An 18,415-nucleotide genomic window follows, 5' to 3' on the forward strand; every position below is an offset into this window, starting at 1 on the left:
GCTTATATTGTTTTTTTATTTCCTTTTTTCAACTGCAACGAACATTTTAACTCATTTGCATAAATGTGTTTGTGAATATTTTTCTCTTTTTGAAAAAGTTGAAAAAAAAACAGAAATTTCCCTGCATGTGAAAAATATTAAATGTATAAATAAAAACAGCCTTAAGTATTTTATTTTTATTATAAAATAAAATTAAATAAAATATGTATAAATAAATGAATGAATAAAGGATTGTAATAAAATTATTCCCCTACTTGTTATAAATGTTGTAATTTATAATTATTTTTTAACTACTCATTTATACAAACAAACAAATACAAATGTACATGAATATTCATATAAATACACACACAGTTATCTGCAATTACCCTGTAGTCCAAGGAACTAACCAGCAATTAAGCATGTAGCCAATATATCCCTTATAAACAGTAATTGTCACTAATGTCTGATGACTTCACTGACTCCAATTTATATATTTTGGGTCATTTGACACATATTTGCTATTTGTAGTGCAGAGAGAAGTCAATTGGTTACTTTTTACATCCCATGTAATCAAGAGTGAAAACAATTGTCACTTAGATATCTTTAAGTAATCTAGATTGTAGTGTACTGCTTTTTTATGAGTAATTCCTACAAACTGGTGTTGTATAAATTGTGTTGATATAATTCTGGTACAATTATTTTCTTTTTGCTTTAGTTTCTGACATCCCATATAAGCTAGCATGAAGTCAATTGTCACTTTAATGTCTCTAAAGGTAGGGTCACACATCAAAAGATTAATAACAATTTTAAAAAAATTCTCATTTCTGTTACTCAGACTTCATTACTTCATACTTATCATATTATTTCCATAATTTGTTACAAATTACTAATCTTATATATAAATAGGCCACACGTTTTTTTGTGCTACACTTTTAAGTATGTTATTGTCCACCAATATTGATGAAACCTATATGGTTTAAAAGATTATTTTCTCTAAATGTGCACAATATAAATTTTTTTTAAAAATTCTTTCCATAAAAGTGTTAAAAAAAGCGTTTTAAATTTGCTTGAAAAACAACAACAACATGTTTATGCACATCTAAATACACGTATATTTGTACTCAAAGTAACTGTATAAATTTGTTATTAGTGGTCGAATTTTGACCACCAGGCGATCCTAGTAATATGTTGTTGTATGTAAATAAAAGAGAAAGTAACAGTTATTAAGAACAAGAACAAATAAATTGTTTATCTCACACCAAACCATTAAAAAGCAACAAAAACTAATAAAGGTCATACCAAACCATTTAAATAGAAATCATTTTATAACTGTTATTTTCATTGATTTATTTTTATCACAAAAATATAAATCACAATTTGGGTTTTCTGGTATATGGACGAGTTATTTTCGATCTCTGCTCACAGTACACGCTTGTAAGCACATACAATTTTCTGAAAATCAGCGAATTCACTTAATTTTTAATAAATTCGAAATTAATCAATCGATTTTTATGATCGATATCTCATTTTGTTTCTATTATATGTGGCTTTGCATAAAGTAACAAATCAGAACAATTTCTGCCGTTTTATATTTTTCATGATTTTTTAAAACAAAAAATGGCTATTTTCACGTAAAAAATATATTTTTTTGCTTCAATTTTTTATTATAACTACGAAACTACTGAGCCGATTAAAACGCAATATATATGTGAAAGTTTGTATATACCATGGGGAAAATGTTTTCAAAATTCAAGCATTCAAAAGAAGAACACTAACTACTCAATTTTATGTATATCCAACAAAAAATTAATATTTTGTAAAAATGAGCGAATTCACTTAATTGTGAATAAATTCGAAAAGAATCCATCGCTTTTTATGATCCATATCTCATTTTGTTCTTATTACATGTTGCTTTGTATTGAAATAATAAACCTGATCAATTTCTGCCGCTTTCGATTTTTCATGATTTTTTTAAAACAAAATAAATTGCTATTTTCAGGTAAAAAATATATTTTTTGCTTCAATTTGTTATTATAACTCCGAAACTACTAAGCCGATTAAAATGCAATATATATATGAAAATTTATACATAGCATTGGGGAAAATGTTTTCAAAATTGTACTCAATTTTATGTATATCAAACAAAAAACTAAAATTTTGCGAAAATAAGAAATTTACCTAATTGTGAATAAATTCGAAAAAAATCAATCGATTTTTATGATCAATATCTCATTTTGTTGCTCTTATATGTGGGTTTGTGATAAAGCAATAAATCTGAACAATTTCTGCCGTTTACGATTTTTCATGATTTTTTTAAAACCAAAAAAAAATGCTATTTTCACGTAAAAAATTTATTTTTTGCTTCAATTTGTTATTATAACTCCGAAACTACTAACCCGATTAAAACGCAATTTGTTTAGAACACGTGGAAATTGTTTTCAAAATTCAAACATTCAAAAGAAGAACATTAACTACTCAATTTTATGTATATCAAACAAAAAACTAAAATTTTGTGAAAATGAGCAAATTCACTTAATTGTGAATAAATTCGAAAAGAATCCATCGCTTTTTATGATCAATATCTCATTTTATTCCTATTACATGTCGCTTTGCATTGAAGCAATAAACCTGATCAATTTCTGCCGTTTTCGATTTTTCATGATTTTTTTAAAACAAAAAAAATTGCTATTTTCACTTAAAAAATATATTTTTTGCTTAAATTTGTTATTATAACTCCGAAACTAATGAGCCGATTAAAACGCAATATATGAACGGATTAAAGGTTATCTAAATATAAATGTTCCTAAGTTTACTTTAATAATATCGGACTATTTTTGAGTTATCATAAATTATGTGGAGAAATGTCTAAAAAAAATCACAATACATATTACTTAAACATTTTAAAAAAAAACCTTTCCATAGAATTTAATATTTGGACCACATTTGTTGTAATGAAACCACAATACATTAAAATTGTGTAGTCGTTTAAAAAGCCTTTAAATTTTTTTTTGGTTTTGTTGCCCTGTGTATTTGATCAAGTTTGACTTTGGTAGTTTTAGATTGACAAGTGGGTGCCCCGATAGACCAGTCGATAGTGTGCTGAACTATTAATCTAAGGATTGCGGATTCGATTCTCGTCAGAGAATCTGGGTCTATCTGCAGACAAGCAAAACGCTTCCCAGTTTGTGTTGTTTAAACAAATTGTATGATCTCTGGCGATAAGTTAGACAAGGAAATATATAAGAATTGCGGTTAAGTGGTCACTTTACTAATCACCTTTTCTATAGTCTTTAAAACATAGTTTATTGGCATCTATTGGCATTTTGCTAAACAATTAAATTTTTTCAAGTCATCGTTTATGGTTTTATGCAAAACCTTGCCGTTTATGATACAAGCTCTGGTTAGCTTAATATATTAATTTGAAAATATTGTAAACCGCAGTTTTTCTAAGAGACTTTCAATAAAAAATGCACAGAATATTTATTGTTGATCGAATTCAGTGTTACTTTGCTATTTCGTTTGTTTAATCAGAAAATTTAGTCAAAAAGATGTATACGCAACGAAATCTTGTATCATAATTATTTTTAATTCCAACCGCCACGGTGGTTAATAAACTAACCACCCCATTCCACAAAGAACCTTGGAATGGGATGTTTTTTTTTATTTTTTGATTTATTTTTTGTAAAAATGCAATGGTTTTGATTTTAAACTTATACACATATAACCTTTTCTGAATGAGATAAGACTACCTTTGCATTATCCGAGATCTTATGTCATTGCTTTTTTGTAATTATTTTGTATCTCAGAAGTTTTTCTGAATAAATCGCATCAATGGTTGTACATTATGGTGACCGAAACGAAAGTTGGATTTTGGCCATTCTCACCCCCTCAGTTTGGTGAACATTAGTAAAAAAATCATTTGACCTTCAAATTTCAAAATTTAAATCGTAGGTACGGAAAAACTATAAGAGTTATTTTCATAATTTTTTCATATTTTTATTCCCTATTATATTGTCAATAAATTTCAATGAGATGATCAAAAAATTCTGAAATTTGTTTAACAAAATTTTTAAATATTTTAATATGGAATTTTGAAACTGCCGTTAAAAAAATTTTATTTTTTTGGCCATACCTACGAATATGTTAACGGTATCCTACGAAGACAAAAACTCGCAATCATGTAAATATGGATATATTTTAAGTAAAAATTAGCTTTTATTTGAATATTTCTCAAAATATGTTAATTTTTTCGTACATTTCTTGTTCTAGTTACCTGAGATATGTTAATGGCCTGGCGAATTTTTAATAATTTTAACATTTTTGGACCAATTTCTGTTTTTATGTCTTATTAGAACGACAATTACGTACACATTTCTATTCTTTTAAATTAAATAGCAAAATTAATTTTTTAATGGCAAAATTTTTACAAAGCCATGACTTATTTAGAAGCGATTGTGGTAAGAACTTGCCTCTAATGACATCGCCGATTCAAAATAATGAGATAGAATTTAAATCATTACTTGGTAATGAACGTTTTTGTTGTATTGTTAAGAAGAGATAGTAAAAAGTAAGCTTCAGTAGCTCTTGACAATTGTCACTTTTAAATCTACAAGGTATTTACATACATGTCCATTTTGAAATGGCAACACTGCTTTCATTACCACTATTATTATAATGTTGTCATTGCTAATGTCCTCTCTAACGTAGTCAATATTGCGATAACAGATATGTGTGTTCAGATAGAGCAACGATGCATTTACTCATGTATGCATTGTTGAATGTTGGAGTTGGATAGGTGCCCTTAAGCTTTATCACAACAAGGTATTTGCATGTACTATAGTTTACGTAATGAAATACATGTCCTGCGTAACCTGACAGCAAGGACATGTTTCAAAACAATGGTCACAGCTTTGGTAATTGAAGTTATGCTGCTTATTAGGTTCTGCTACAAACCAAAATATTGTCGGCTTTCATCAAATAGAGGGGGAGTATTAAACAGAGAGATTATTATTTACAGTAAATGCGAATTATTACAGGCAGTAGTTTTAGCCTTTGGTCTATGTATCGTTTGCAGCCTAAAGTTTTTTAAAATATGTAAATAGCAGAGAAGCAATATTGGAAGGCATTTGAATAGTATTTCAAAGAGAGACTTAAAGAATAATTTTGTAAAATATTTATGTCAGCTGTTTTAATTTCCAAAAATCCTGCCTTTCCATCATTGTATATTTCCCAAACTTACAATTTAAATTCATACAACTGCACTAATGGTTCATCGAATTGTTTCTTATGAGCACAATTCACACAGCGCTTCAAAATATTGCATCAATCTATTTCATTAAATCAAGTGATTAATCATCAGCTCTATCCATCATTACATGTTGCAGTATGTAGTACTTGTTTAATAAATTCAGCATCAATTATTGACTATATGCAGCAACAGCAACAACAAGAACAATGTAAATAAATTAATTAACAATTATGCACTCACTCAAACGCAAGCACTCACTCACATCCAAAGGATTCACAAAAATTAATGTATCTGTGTTTACATTACACAGAAAAAAAAAAGAAAAAAAACAGCCCAGCTCTCACAAACATATGCACGCATTTACATAGTAAATGCACATATTTACACAATAAAAAACACAATAGTAATTTTAAATATTTTATTCTTTGTACACAGTTTTATATCCGTTTCCGTCTGTTTGATTAAACAAATGCATGTGTGTGTGTGTGTGCAAGTGTTGAATGCTTTGTAGCGTAAATTAAATATTATTTCATTTAACAACATCATAATCATCATCATCATCTACAAATTCAATATGATGATCATCATCATATTTTTCATTGTTAATTATCTGCTTCAGTTGTTGTTTAAATGAAAAAATATTAAACAGAATAGTGGATTTAATAGCAATATGTAGCAAAAAGAACACGGGGAAAAAAATAAATTATAAATTAATAAATACAATTTGTAGAATCCACAAAATTATAGGGGCGTGTATGAGTTTTCAGCACCATGTAGAAACCTAGCGGGCAAAAAAAATGCACTAAAGAGGCCATCCTAAAGGCCTTATTAAGACACCCAGTTGCATTGCAAAATCGTTTAAATTTTACAAGGAAATAAATCTGTAACTTCTAAATGGATAGCCCGAAGAGGTGTTGATAAGGTTAAGTTTTGAATTTAAGCTTAAAACACCAAGGGGTTGCCGAGCCACAAAGCCCCCAAAAAATTAAAAATAATGCCAAATTGTTGTTCTCTATTCGATTTAAAAGATTTTTATATTTATAGAATATCTACAAAAGTGATTTATTACACCGTACGACACACAGTGGGGGATCTGAAAAAAAAAGTGGAAATAAATCTGTAACTTCTAAACGAATAGCTCGATTTTAATAAAATTTCCCATGGCTATAGAGGAGGTATCGATAAGTTTAAGTTTTGAATTTGGACTTAAACAACCAAGGGGGGGCCGAGCCACAATGCCCCAAAGTGGGGCACCTCGGGTATATAAAAAATTAAAAATTATGCCATATTTTTGTTTGCGATCCGATTTGAAAGATTTTTATATATATGGAATGTACTAGACGAGATCTACAAAAAACATTGCTTTAGCCATATATTATCTCTTATAGTTTACGAGTTATTCGCATTTGAAAAGTAAAATTTTATTTTTTTGCCTACCTTGGTCTGCCATTTTGCTAATAACGGATCGAATTCTTTCCCGATTTTTGATTTTTTTGAAGTATCTTTTTTTGAATTAACAACAAATTTATTAATAATCTTAAGAAAGAATTGTTAAAAAATATCTACTGAGTCAAAAGTTATGTGCATTCAAACTTAAAAAAAATAAAAAAGTTTTTTCGCCATTTTTTTTCGAAAAAAGTACCTACATTAATTTTAAATTATACAGAAAATGAGAAAAAAATAAATAATGTGTTTATATTTTTCTGAAAGACAACATTTCGGGAAATATTATAAAAGCAAAATAATATCAAAATTCGTATTATTGCGTGGTCCAGAGCCTTCCGAAGTAGACCTATTTTTTATGTAAATTTCAACTTTAGACAACATATTCTAAAATCGCATAGCTGCTTTCAAAAAATTAAGACCAGTTTTGTATGTCCCAATCTGTTCTTCAATATCATACAAAGGGATTTCATAGCCCCGAGCTTGGTACCTTCAATAGATCCAAAAATCAAAAAAATCCCAATTTTGGGATTTTTGGAAAGTTTTTTGGGAATTGTGGGATTGTCATTAACAATTCACAAATATCTTTTTCACTTTTGGATTTGCATCGAACGTTTCTATATAAGTGTGAAATTTCACTAAAAACGATTCATAAACAAAACTTTTATTGCATTTTAAAATTTTAAATTTTCCAAAAAAATCAGCTATAATTTTTTATTCGCATATTTTTGAAAAAAGTCTTCAATAATTTTTTTAATTCTTAAAAATTACATTTTTGAAAAGAGGACATAATTTCCTACACGCTGATATATAATATGTATATCTTTTCTTTTCCGCTAGTCAAATTTATGGATTCAAAATCAACAACAAACAGAAAATTATAAAATCTTGCCGTTTTGTAATACAATTTATTGCACTGCCTTGCCGACTGCTGCATAACCAAATACCGGTGAACACTACAAGATGAAGCTAATTACTGTGAGTTATCTATTTTGAAGCCATTAATGAGACTAGCGGAAAACAAAAGATATACATATTATATATCAGCGTGTAGGAAATTATGTCCTCGTGTCTAATATAGAGTGTGGGACACTCAATATTAGACACGAACCGGATGATATACGTCTGAAACAATAAATGAAATGGAGAAAAACTGTGTTTTCAGTTTTTCATTTCGTGATCCTGTTTCCTTTTAAAAGGACTTCAAATTTTCAGAGGAGTACATTTTTAAAAAAATGTTTTAAAATACTTCTGGTCATCCAACTATGTCAAATTTGGTGTCAAATGATCAGGAAGGGTTGTAAAATATTTCGTATTATTTTTATTTTATCCTGTAAGGATCAAAAATGTCCTTTAAAATATTTATCCTTGAATATCCTTTTAGATTTCCAATAATTTTTTTTTTTTAAAAAATAGTGAGTTAAAGATCCAAATATTGAATACCATATGCCAAAATTTCATCCTTCTATCTTAACTACTTAAGTGTTAAGTAGTTAAGATTTGAATTATTTAATTTTTTATATTTTATTTTAATATTTTATTCGAAAAAAATATAACGAAATCCGTTGTGAAAAGCAACGAAGAAGACTTTTTTAATAAACAAGTAAAATGGTTTAGTCGGGCAAGCCCGACCTTATGATACCCTACACCGGGTATAAGATTATAAAGAGTTTTCTTTTGATATGAAACTTATTTGTGTTGAATCTTATTTGAATACATACATTTTCGGTAGTGTTCCTTATATGGGAGCTATGACTAATTATGGACCAATCGCTACAAAATTTTGTGGGATGAATTGCGAATATATGAATCATATTTTTGTTGAATTTTGTTTGGATACTGACATATTTCAGAGATTTATGTATATTAATGACATTTTCGAGAATGTTGCTTATATGGATGCTATGGAATATTGTTGACCGATCGTCACGAAATTTGGTCGTGAGAGTTCGGCTTATATAAAACTTAATTGTGCTGAATTTGATTGGAATATGTTTATAATTAAGATATTTATGAGAGCTTAACTATTTTCAAATAGGCCAATTGTATGGGGGCTAGGATAAATAATGGGCTGATTCTAACCAAATTCAATAGCTTTTGTCCATGGGGCAATATAAAGGTTTGTGTCAAATTTTGTCGAATTATCTTTAAATCTGCGACCTGTAGTTTGATTACAAGTTTTATATGGATGGACGGACAGACGGACGGACGGACATCGCTTAGTCGACTCAGAAAGTGATCTTGAGCAGATTGGTATACTTTAGGGTGGGTGTTTTTACAATATTGTTGTATGTTGCTAACAGCAGGCCTAACCCATTATACCTCCCCCACTATGGTGGTGTAGTTTATAAACATGCACTTTTCTTAATTAACCCTTTTTTGTATACTAATAAATTTTTTTTTTTATATTTTAATTTGACCTTTATATATATAAAGGATGAAATTTTGAGATTTAGTATAGAATATTTGGGTCTTTAACGCACCATTTTTTTAAAAAGGAATTTATTGGCAATCTTAAAGGATATTAAAGGATAAACATTTTAAAAGACATTTTTGACATTTTTTGATCCTTACAGGATAAAATAAAGATAATACAAAATATTTTACAACTCTTCTTGTTCTTTTGACATACAATTTGTCATTGTTGGAATAGTAGGAGTATTTTTAATTATTTTTTGAAAAATAAACTTCTTTTAAACTTTGAAATCCTTAAAACAGGACACAGGATCACGAAATGAAAAACTGAAAACACAGTTTTTCTCCACTAAATTTATAGTTTCAGACGTATATCATCCGGTTCGTGTCTATTTGTTGGACGGTGTTATCTCTTATATTATACGAGTTATTCGCATTTGAATATTATAATTTTAATTTTTTTACCTACTTTAGCCCTAGAGAGATAATCTGCGTAAAATTGACGCATACTCTTTCGAAAATAGTTTTGTTAATTACTGAATTGTTCTTTTGTTTTTTCTGATAATAAATATATATAAACATATTCAACTGTATTGAAAAAAGTAATCAACATTAGTTTATTTTAAATTAATCAACAAAATGCCAAAATTTCACTTTCCAAAACGCATGCGTAAATTTTACGCATGAATAAGATTATCTTTCTAGTGTTAGTGTGCTTTTTTGCTAATAACGTAACCAAATCCTTCCCGATTTTCATGAAATATCTTTTTTTTGAACTAACAACATATTTATTAATATTGTTTAGAAAAAACTGTTTAAAAACCTCTACTGAGTCAAAAGTTATGTGCATATAAATTAATTTATATTTTTCTAAAAGGTAACATTTTGGGAAGTACTACAGAACAAAATTAATTTAAAAATTTTTATTACTGCGTAGTTCAGAGCCTTTCGAATTAGACCTATTTTTTAAGTAAATTGCAAATTTATGCCAAATTTTCTCTTATCGCATAGCTGCTTTCAAATAATTGAAAGCTCTTTAAAAAAAACCCATTCCTAAATATTTTGCAAAGACAATTTATAGCCCGAGGCTCGGTATCGGTCAATAGAGACAAAAATCTAAAAAAAAAAAACATGTTTGGCAATTTTTTAAAGTTTTTTGGAAGTTGAAAAGTTTCTTTTTGACATTTGAATATTTAAAAATTTCTATATAAGTTTAAAATGTCTGCAAAAACGATTAATAAACAAAAACTTTTATTGCATTTTAAAAATAAAAATTTTGTAAGAAAAAAGCTAAGATTTTTTATTCCCATATTTTTGAAAAAAATATTCTATATATTTTTTAATTCATAAAAATTTTATACATTTTTTAAAAGAAAACACAATTTCCTACACTTTGATATATAACATGTATAACTTATCATTTCCACTAGTCTTATTAATGGCTTCAAAATACATAAGTCGCAGTAATTAGCTTCATCTTTTAGTGTTCTTAGACGTTTGGTAATGCAGTCGTCGGTTATGCAGTGCAAAAAATATATTACAAAACGGCAAGATTCTGTAAATTTTTAGCTTGTTATTGATTTTGAATCCATAAATTTAATTTCTGTATAACTAAACATTTTTCATATGCCACAGTGTTTAAAGTCCAAATTAAAAAAACTTAAACTCAGCTACACCTCCTTTATATTTGCAGATTTATTTCCACTTTCTTTTGTTATTTCCCACTCTGAGTTATTGGGAGTCAACGCCTTGCATATTCGCTTCTGTTAAAGGGCTGATAGATGTCCTATTTAAGATGGCCTACAATGATGGTGTATTTCCATCTTACTCAACATCTGTTAAAAGGTTTGAAAATGATAGCATAATTGAAGGTCTGCTAAAAAGGGTCCTTAGGAAAAATAGTCTTAATGAATTCAGCATAAACCTAAAGAATAGACTTTAAAGATTCACATGTGTAATTTTTATATAAAAAATCACTTCACCTGAACTTCACAACATACAGACTAACACCCATATGCATAAACAGTTTATAAATTTATCAAAGGTTTATAAAACAAAATTTCCATACAAAATCTGTTTTAGAAAATTTTGTAACTTCTTCTGGTTTCATGTTTTGTTCTAAATTGTTTTTTTTACGTTTTTTAAATTTTTTTTTTTTACAAATTTTTTTTAATTTAAATTTTTTTTTTTAGTTTATTAGTGAAAACAATTTTATAACAAAAAACTTTTTTTTGGTTGAAAAAAAAATTCAGTGAAATTTTTTTTTTCCCGATATTGACCCATTACTTTGGCCGTTGAAATATGTATCTATCATTAGATAACCTATTTTGTCGATTTTAAATAGCAACCGACCCGGAAGAATTCCCGATATATTGATGTATGAATCATGTATGTAAGTTATTTGGGGGCTACTTAAAGTTGATTTCAACATACAGACGGACATGGTTATATCTAGAGTTTCGTATTCGCTTTTAATCGAAACCGAAACCGCGGTTTTTCAAGGCCTAAAACCGAAACCGAAACCTACAATTATTCTTCGGTTTTTACTTTTAATCTATTTTCAGTAGAAAAATTAGAAATGAAAAACAAATTTTTTCATCCAAAGATTTATCCAAGAATTTCCTGACAATTAAAATTCAAATGACTGTTTATTTTTTTAATTTAAAAAAAGAATGCAAAGTGTTTTTAAAAAAAAACTAAGTTATTTTCAAATATCCAATAAAATTAGAAGAAAGAAATAGTACTATTAACCCCCAGTAACACGAAGTCTGGTTATGTGTTAACTAATAGTTATACTGACAGTTTTCATACAAAAATAATTTTAACCGACAGTATAACTATTAGTTAACGCATAACCAGGCTTCGTGTTAATGGGGGTTAGTCTGCCTTTATGAATTAATACAAATTCAGAATAATTCTAGTTTCAAATTTATTGGTTCATTGTAATGTGGATTCTAGATCATTCGAAACGTATTATTAGAATTAAAAAAAGACCATAAAGACCCACATTTTGTATTCCCACTCAGCATCATGAATGCCTAATTTCATATTTCTGGGCGCATTATTAATGAAAATGCAAAAGAAAGTCACATTTTGCGGATTCTAACTCATTCAGAATCGTGCGTATCTAATTTTTAGGTTTATTATTAAAAAATATTCGAAAAGTACTATTACAATAAAGAAATAGTACTATAGCCAACATAAGAAAATAATTTAATATAATACAGTACAATTACAATTAGAAGACAAGTACAATTAGAAGATAAAGAACAAATTTTCCATAATTGAACCCCCCGTCAAGTTTGAAATTAAAGTTTCCTGATTATAGTCAATATTATAGAAAATTCAAAAAGTACCATTTTAAAAATTAAAAAGTACTCCTTAATTTCGTTTAGTTTTCCTTTTTTGGTATCATAATACAATTGAGCCCCCTATTCTTGATTACTTCTTTACTGAGAAGCATATTAGCCAACTTTTTAATCTATTAAATAGCTAACTAATTTAATATATTAAAAAAGTACCATTAAAAGAAATAGTACCAATTTTCCTTTATACTCTTGAACAACCGTCAAGTTTGAATTTTAAATTAAAAACTGATTTTATTTCTATGTATAATACTTGATATTTAATAAATTATTACAAAACCGACAGACACCCATCAGTTTTAAATTTTTTAAAACCGAAACCGCTGTTTTGAAATTCTTCAGTTTTTTGGAAACTATAGTTATATCGACTTCGCTATCTATAACGATCCAGAATATATTTACTTTATGGGGTCGCAAATGAAAAATGTAGAAATTACAAACGGAATGACCAACTTATATATACCCTTGCCACTCATGGTGTAGGGTATAAAAATAAATTTAACTTTAAAGAGAATTTGAATCAAATATACTTAGTTTTAAAGAAGTAGATGCAAATACCTTCTTGAACATCTTCCTGGAGAAGGCCCACAAAGTTAAGCCCTAGCATTTTGTCCCGCTGGGAATGAGCGTGTTTTTTGTGTATTTGCATGTAGAGTACAACATCGTACATTTGCTCCAATACTTACTCAAACAATGGGGATGAAAATTGTAGTAAAATGTTTGCTTATTGGTACCTATTTCTTTGTTCTGTTGGTACTTTTTAATTTTTCTAATCCATTTTAAGTATTGGGTTTTTTAAATTTATAAAAATCGGGATTTTTAATAACTTATATGTCATTTTGAAGGTTACATATCTGTCATTTATTCTCACTTAGTTATTTACTGAGGCAAATCGATTGCTCATCAAAGCTTATGGTGAATGTGTTTCAACGTGCGAGAGATGGTTTGTTCGGTTCAGAAGTTGTGATTTTGACACGGAAGACAAAGATCGCACAGGCCAACCAAAAAAGTTTGAAGACTTAAAATTGGAGGCATTACTCCATGAAGATTGTTGTAAAACTCAACAAGAGTTTGCAAAATCATTGGGAGGCTACTCAAGCAGATTCATGCAAAAGCAGAGAAATTGGGTACCATACGAACTGAAGCCGAGAGACCTTGAATGACGATTTGGCATATCCGAAATGATGCTTGAAAATATCCGAAATGATGCTATAAAAGAAAATCATTTTTGCACCGAATCATTACTTGCAATGAAAAATGTATCCATTATGATAACCCGAAGTGTAAGAGATCGTATGTGAAGCCCATCCAACCAGTGGAATCCACATCAAATATCCATGGAGCTAAAGTAATTCTTTGGTACAAAAAACCATCCAATTACACTAATGTCCACAATTAAGCACCAAAAAAGTACTATTGCAATTAACCCTGCCCTAACATCATGATCCCGCTTTCTTTCCCCCACCTAATGACACGTAATTGTAGTTTGAGCTGCCAGTTTTAAATAAATATTTCGAGAGAAAAAAAAAATAAAAATAAATTCGTAACATGCCACAACTGAAATGAAACCATGTTTCTAGGTAGGAATATATTGGTCAAGGTAGTAGAGTAGAGGAAAACTTGTATGATGAAACGAACCACGAACATTTTAAACAAAGAAGTTTAAACAATAAAAATGTATTAAAGCAATTATTTATTATTGATAAATAGCCGTGATGTATGCAACTGCTGTTATCAGGAATTTTTTGTATTGTATGCAACTAGGCGTTTTTTAAAGAGAGAGGAGAATGTACTAAAAATGTATGCAAATATTAAAGAAACTAGCAGCGGAATATTAAATTTTTAGTTTTATAATTGAATAGTACTTTTAAGAGATTTAATAACTTGTTAACGCTAACTTTATCGTTAAAATATAAAAATGTAGATTCTAAAATCCTAATGTATTGTAATTCAAATGCTACTGTTTTGCAAAATGTTTATTTATTTTAATTTCAAAGTTAACAAATTGCATTATTTGTTTAAAATTAATAAACCAACATCTTTTTTTATAATTTTATAACCCAATAATAAAACCCAAATTCTAAATTATTCATATTTAAATAAGATAAGACAAATGTCTAAACTTTAAGCGAAACGTGAGCACTTGACGTAGATAAATTTTATTACCGGTTATGTTTTTAAAAGTTCACAACGCAGTAATTTTTGAATTTCAGACAGTTTGATAACAGAAAAGCTAAAAATAGTTTCATTTTTAAAAATACAGAAAAAACAAGATTTTCCGCAAAAAAGGGACAAAATTAAATATTGAAGAGATCATTTGTGATGCTACTAAAGATCTGGCTAATAATGAATCTATGAATATGATCTAGTGACTAATCAGCACGCAAATTTGACAATGTCGAAGTCCGTCTGTACATGTGTTAGTTGAAATAAGTTTTCCGAGGTCTCTGATATACTACATATGAACCTACATATCATATATATTCATGAGAATTTTAGTACTTAAAATCACCGTAATCTGTCTATTACTCAGTGACTGACTTCATTCACTAAGAAGGGATTATTGAAAATTTAAACCTTTAGGGGGTAAAAACGAATAAAGGTTTGGTGTGTAAAAACAAAATTTAAAATGCATCTTTATCTACATAAAAAAAGGGAAAAGTGTTTGGTACTTTTTCGAAATTCGAAAATTTTGAGAAAGAAAACGGATAAAAACTATATTTTGGTACTCTTTTGGAAGCCTATGTATATTTTGAACCAATTAACATACAAATAAATTTTAAATCGTATTCTTCACTCCTCAAAAAATTCAAAATACGAATCCGGTACTTTTTTGCAAATTCGAATCATTAAGGGGCTAAAAATTTTATTTATTTTTGGTACTTTTTCCATAAAAAATATTTTTCTATAAATTGACATAGACAGCATTACGATTTATTTTATTTATTTAAATACAATTATCATCTCAATATGGTCAAAAAAGTACCAAAAAGTGGTACTTTTTTTGATAAAATTTTAACATTGGTTCCTTCAGTGAAAGAAAAATTAACAGCTTGTTATTTGGAACTCGAGTGGGTAGCTGTAGATTGGTACAAATCTGTGCAGTTTGGTACTTTTTTAAAACATCTCTTTTTCTTTAAATCATAAACACAAATATGAATTGTTTGAGACATATCTGTATTTCAAAATTAAAATTGGCAAAATTAAGTATTTTGAAATTTCAAATATAACGGGTGGTCAAGAGCAAAATAGGAAATTAGTACTTTTCCTCCTAATGGTACTTTTTCAACATTTTTAAACAATTTAATTTATCGACATAAAATTTAGCTGATTTACTTCTAAATGTAGTAAGGCTATGAAGCCTAATGGTTTTAAGGTACAAAAAAGCGTCCAAACATAATGGTACTTTTTCGTTTCATAATAGTACTTTTTAAATTTTCTATAATAGTTGACCTAGCAACATGAAATCAAGAATATATGGTACTGAGTGAGTTGGAATCCAAGGGGGTACTTTTTTTCTTTATTCTAATGGTACTACTTGGTACTATATGATCAAAATGTGTTAGTATTCACAAGATGAAAACTTATAGGTACTTTTTTCTAATAATAGTTCTTTTTGAAAATTCTATTCTGCGTTAATAACAATTAAAATGGGGTGGTTGATGACTTTCTGAGGCAAAGTCATCAAGAATCTTCATATTTATTGAGATTTTAGGTACATTTTTGTAGTTAATTGTTTCCTTGGAAAAAAGGTAAAAATATCGAATTGTTCTTTATAACAAGAGCTACAACTTTGCTTCAGAGAGTAAATCAAAATTCCGAACGGTTTACAAGATATGAACCTGAGAAAATTATCACTTTTTTGCCGACACCGAGACCCCAAATCTTTGGAGGCCTATAAAAAAAAGAGCATGACTTGGGGCAAAACTGAGAGACACTGGTCTTTTTTTTTTATTTGTAGTGGTGTCCATATATGGTTATATGTTTTCGTGTTGCACTGTGTTACAAAATGGCGGATCGTTTTATACCCTTCACAATGAGGGGCAAGATTATAAATATATAAGTTTGTCATTCCGTTTGTAATATCTAAATTTGTTATTTGTATGTTGAAATCAATTTTTCGTTGCCCCAAATAATTTAGATACATGATTCATACATCAATATATACGCTAGAAAATCGGCCCACAAATGGCTGAGATATAAGGAAAAAACCAGGACATCCCCGATTTTTCGCCTATTTTTGATATATATCCGGATTCCTGCGACATTAATATAGACAATATTTATATCTAATGATAGATATTTCAAAGTCCTTTGCAACGGTCATAGTGTGTTGGACCTACAATGGGTCAAAATCGGGAAAAATATTTTTTAACTCGAATTTTTTTTTTTTCATAATAAGAAAAAAAATTTAAAAATAAAAATTAAAAAACCATTTTGAAAAAAAATTTAAAATTTAAAAAAATTAAGAAAAGAATTTAAAATTTTTTTTTTTTAATTTAAAAAAAAATTAAAAACTATTTTTCCAAAAAAAATTTCAATTTTGTTTACTTAAAAATATTAAAAAAATTTATTTTAAAATATAATTTGGTAAAGGGTATATCAATTCGGCACAACCGAATACAGCTCCCTCACTTTTTATACCCTACACCACCATAGTGAGGAGGGTATTATGCGTTTGTGCAGATGTTTGTAACGCCCAAAAATATTAGTCTAACATCTACCTATACCGATCGACTCAGAATCACTTTCTGAGTCGATTAAACGATGTCCGTCCGTCCGTCTGTCTGTCCATGTAAACCTTGTGCGCAGAGAACAGATCGCAATTTTGAAGATATTTCGATAAAATTTGATACATACAATTTTTTCATCCCAATGACGGAGCCTATTGAAAATGGCTGAAATCGATCAATTATTTCACCTAGCCCCCATACAAATGTCCTTCCGAAATTGGACTTTATCTTTCATAAATGTTTAATTTATAAATGTATCTCCACAAATTGCGCTCCAAATAAGTTTTATATATACAAAATTCATGTCACCAAATTTTGATACGATCGGTCCATAATTAGTCATAGCTCCCATATAGACCCGCTTCCGAAAATCACTTAAACGTGCATAAATCGCTTAAAAATGTTGGTATACTCACAAAATTCAACATAGTAAACTTTCATATAGACATAAATTACACGGCCTAATTTCAAGGTGATCGGTCCATAATTGGTCATAGCCCCCATATAAGGCCCACTTCCGAAAATCACTCAAAAATATAAATTACTGAAATTTTAAAAGAAAAATGTTTTTGCTCTTTTACTTAGTGTAGGGTATTATATGGTCGGGCTCGACCGACCCTACTTTCTTACTTGTTTTTTAACAAAAATATGTACTTTTTCACACATGATCTAAAGAGGTGCTCAAATTGTACTTTTTAAATGATCTTTTATGTTTGAATGGTAAAATAATTTTTTGATAAAATTCAATCATAGTTTTTATTAGGGCCGGAAAACACACCGGGTCTAGTAGACGTCCCATAAATGGCTGATATAAAAACAACCGTAAAAGCAAAAAATTCTAAGAGGATTTACCTTAATCTAACAACCTGATTTATGTTGGTTATCTTTTTAATAAAACTGTTTGAAAAACACCAGATTTAACCAGATCTTTTAACTTTCAGTTAAAACGTGATCACTTGACGTATGTTGATCATTTTTATATGTATAGCCATAAAAATATGCTCTTAACTAGCTTAAAGCTAAAACAAATTAATTTCAAATTTAGCCAAAAAAAAAACCTGATTTAGCCTGAAAATAACACTATAAAAATGAGGTATTAAATAAATTGATACTTAATGAACCTTAAATAAATAAATTTATTGATTTAAATAAAAATCCCCTAAATGATGTTTGTCCCATTTCACCAGCAATATTACTATCCTTTGCCCCATTTACATCCAACCAAATAT

At 28.5% G+C, this 18,415-nt stretch overlaps 1 protein-coding gene across 2 annotated transcripts in view; it reads right to left on the reverse strand.

Annotated features, from left to right (window-relative positions):
* Window positions 1-18,415, reverse strand: part of LOC135951205 (uncharacterized) — a 155,844-nt gene that overhangs the window by 120,944 nt on the left and 16,485 nt on the right. The window lies entirely within an intron of this gene.

Source organism: Calliphora vicina, chromosome 2, assembly GCF_958450345.1.
Source record: "Calliphora vicina chromosome 2, idCalVici1.1, whole genome shotgun sequence".
Classification (NCBI taxonomy): Eukaryota; Metazoa; Arthropoda; class Insecta; order Diptera; family Calliphoridae; genus Calliphora; species Calliphora vicina.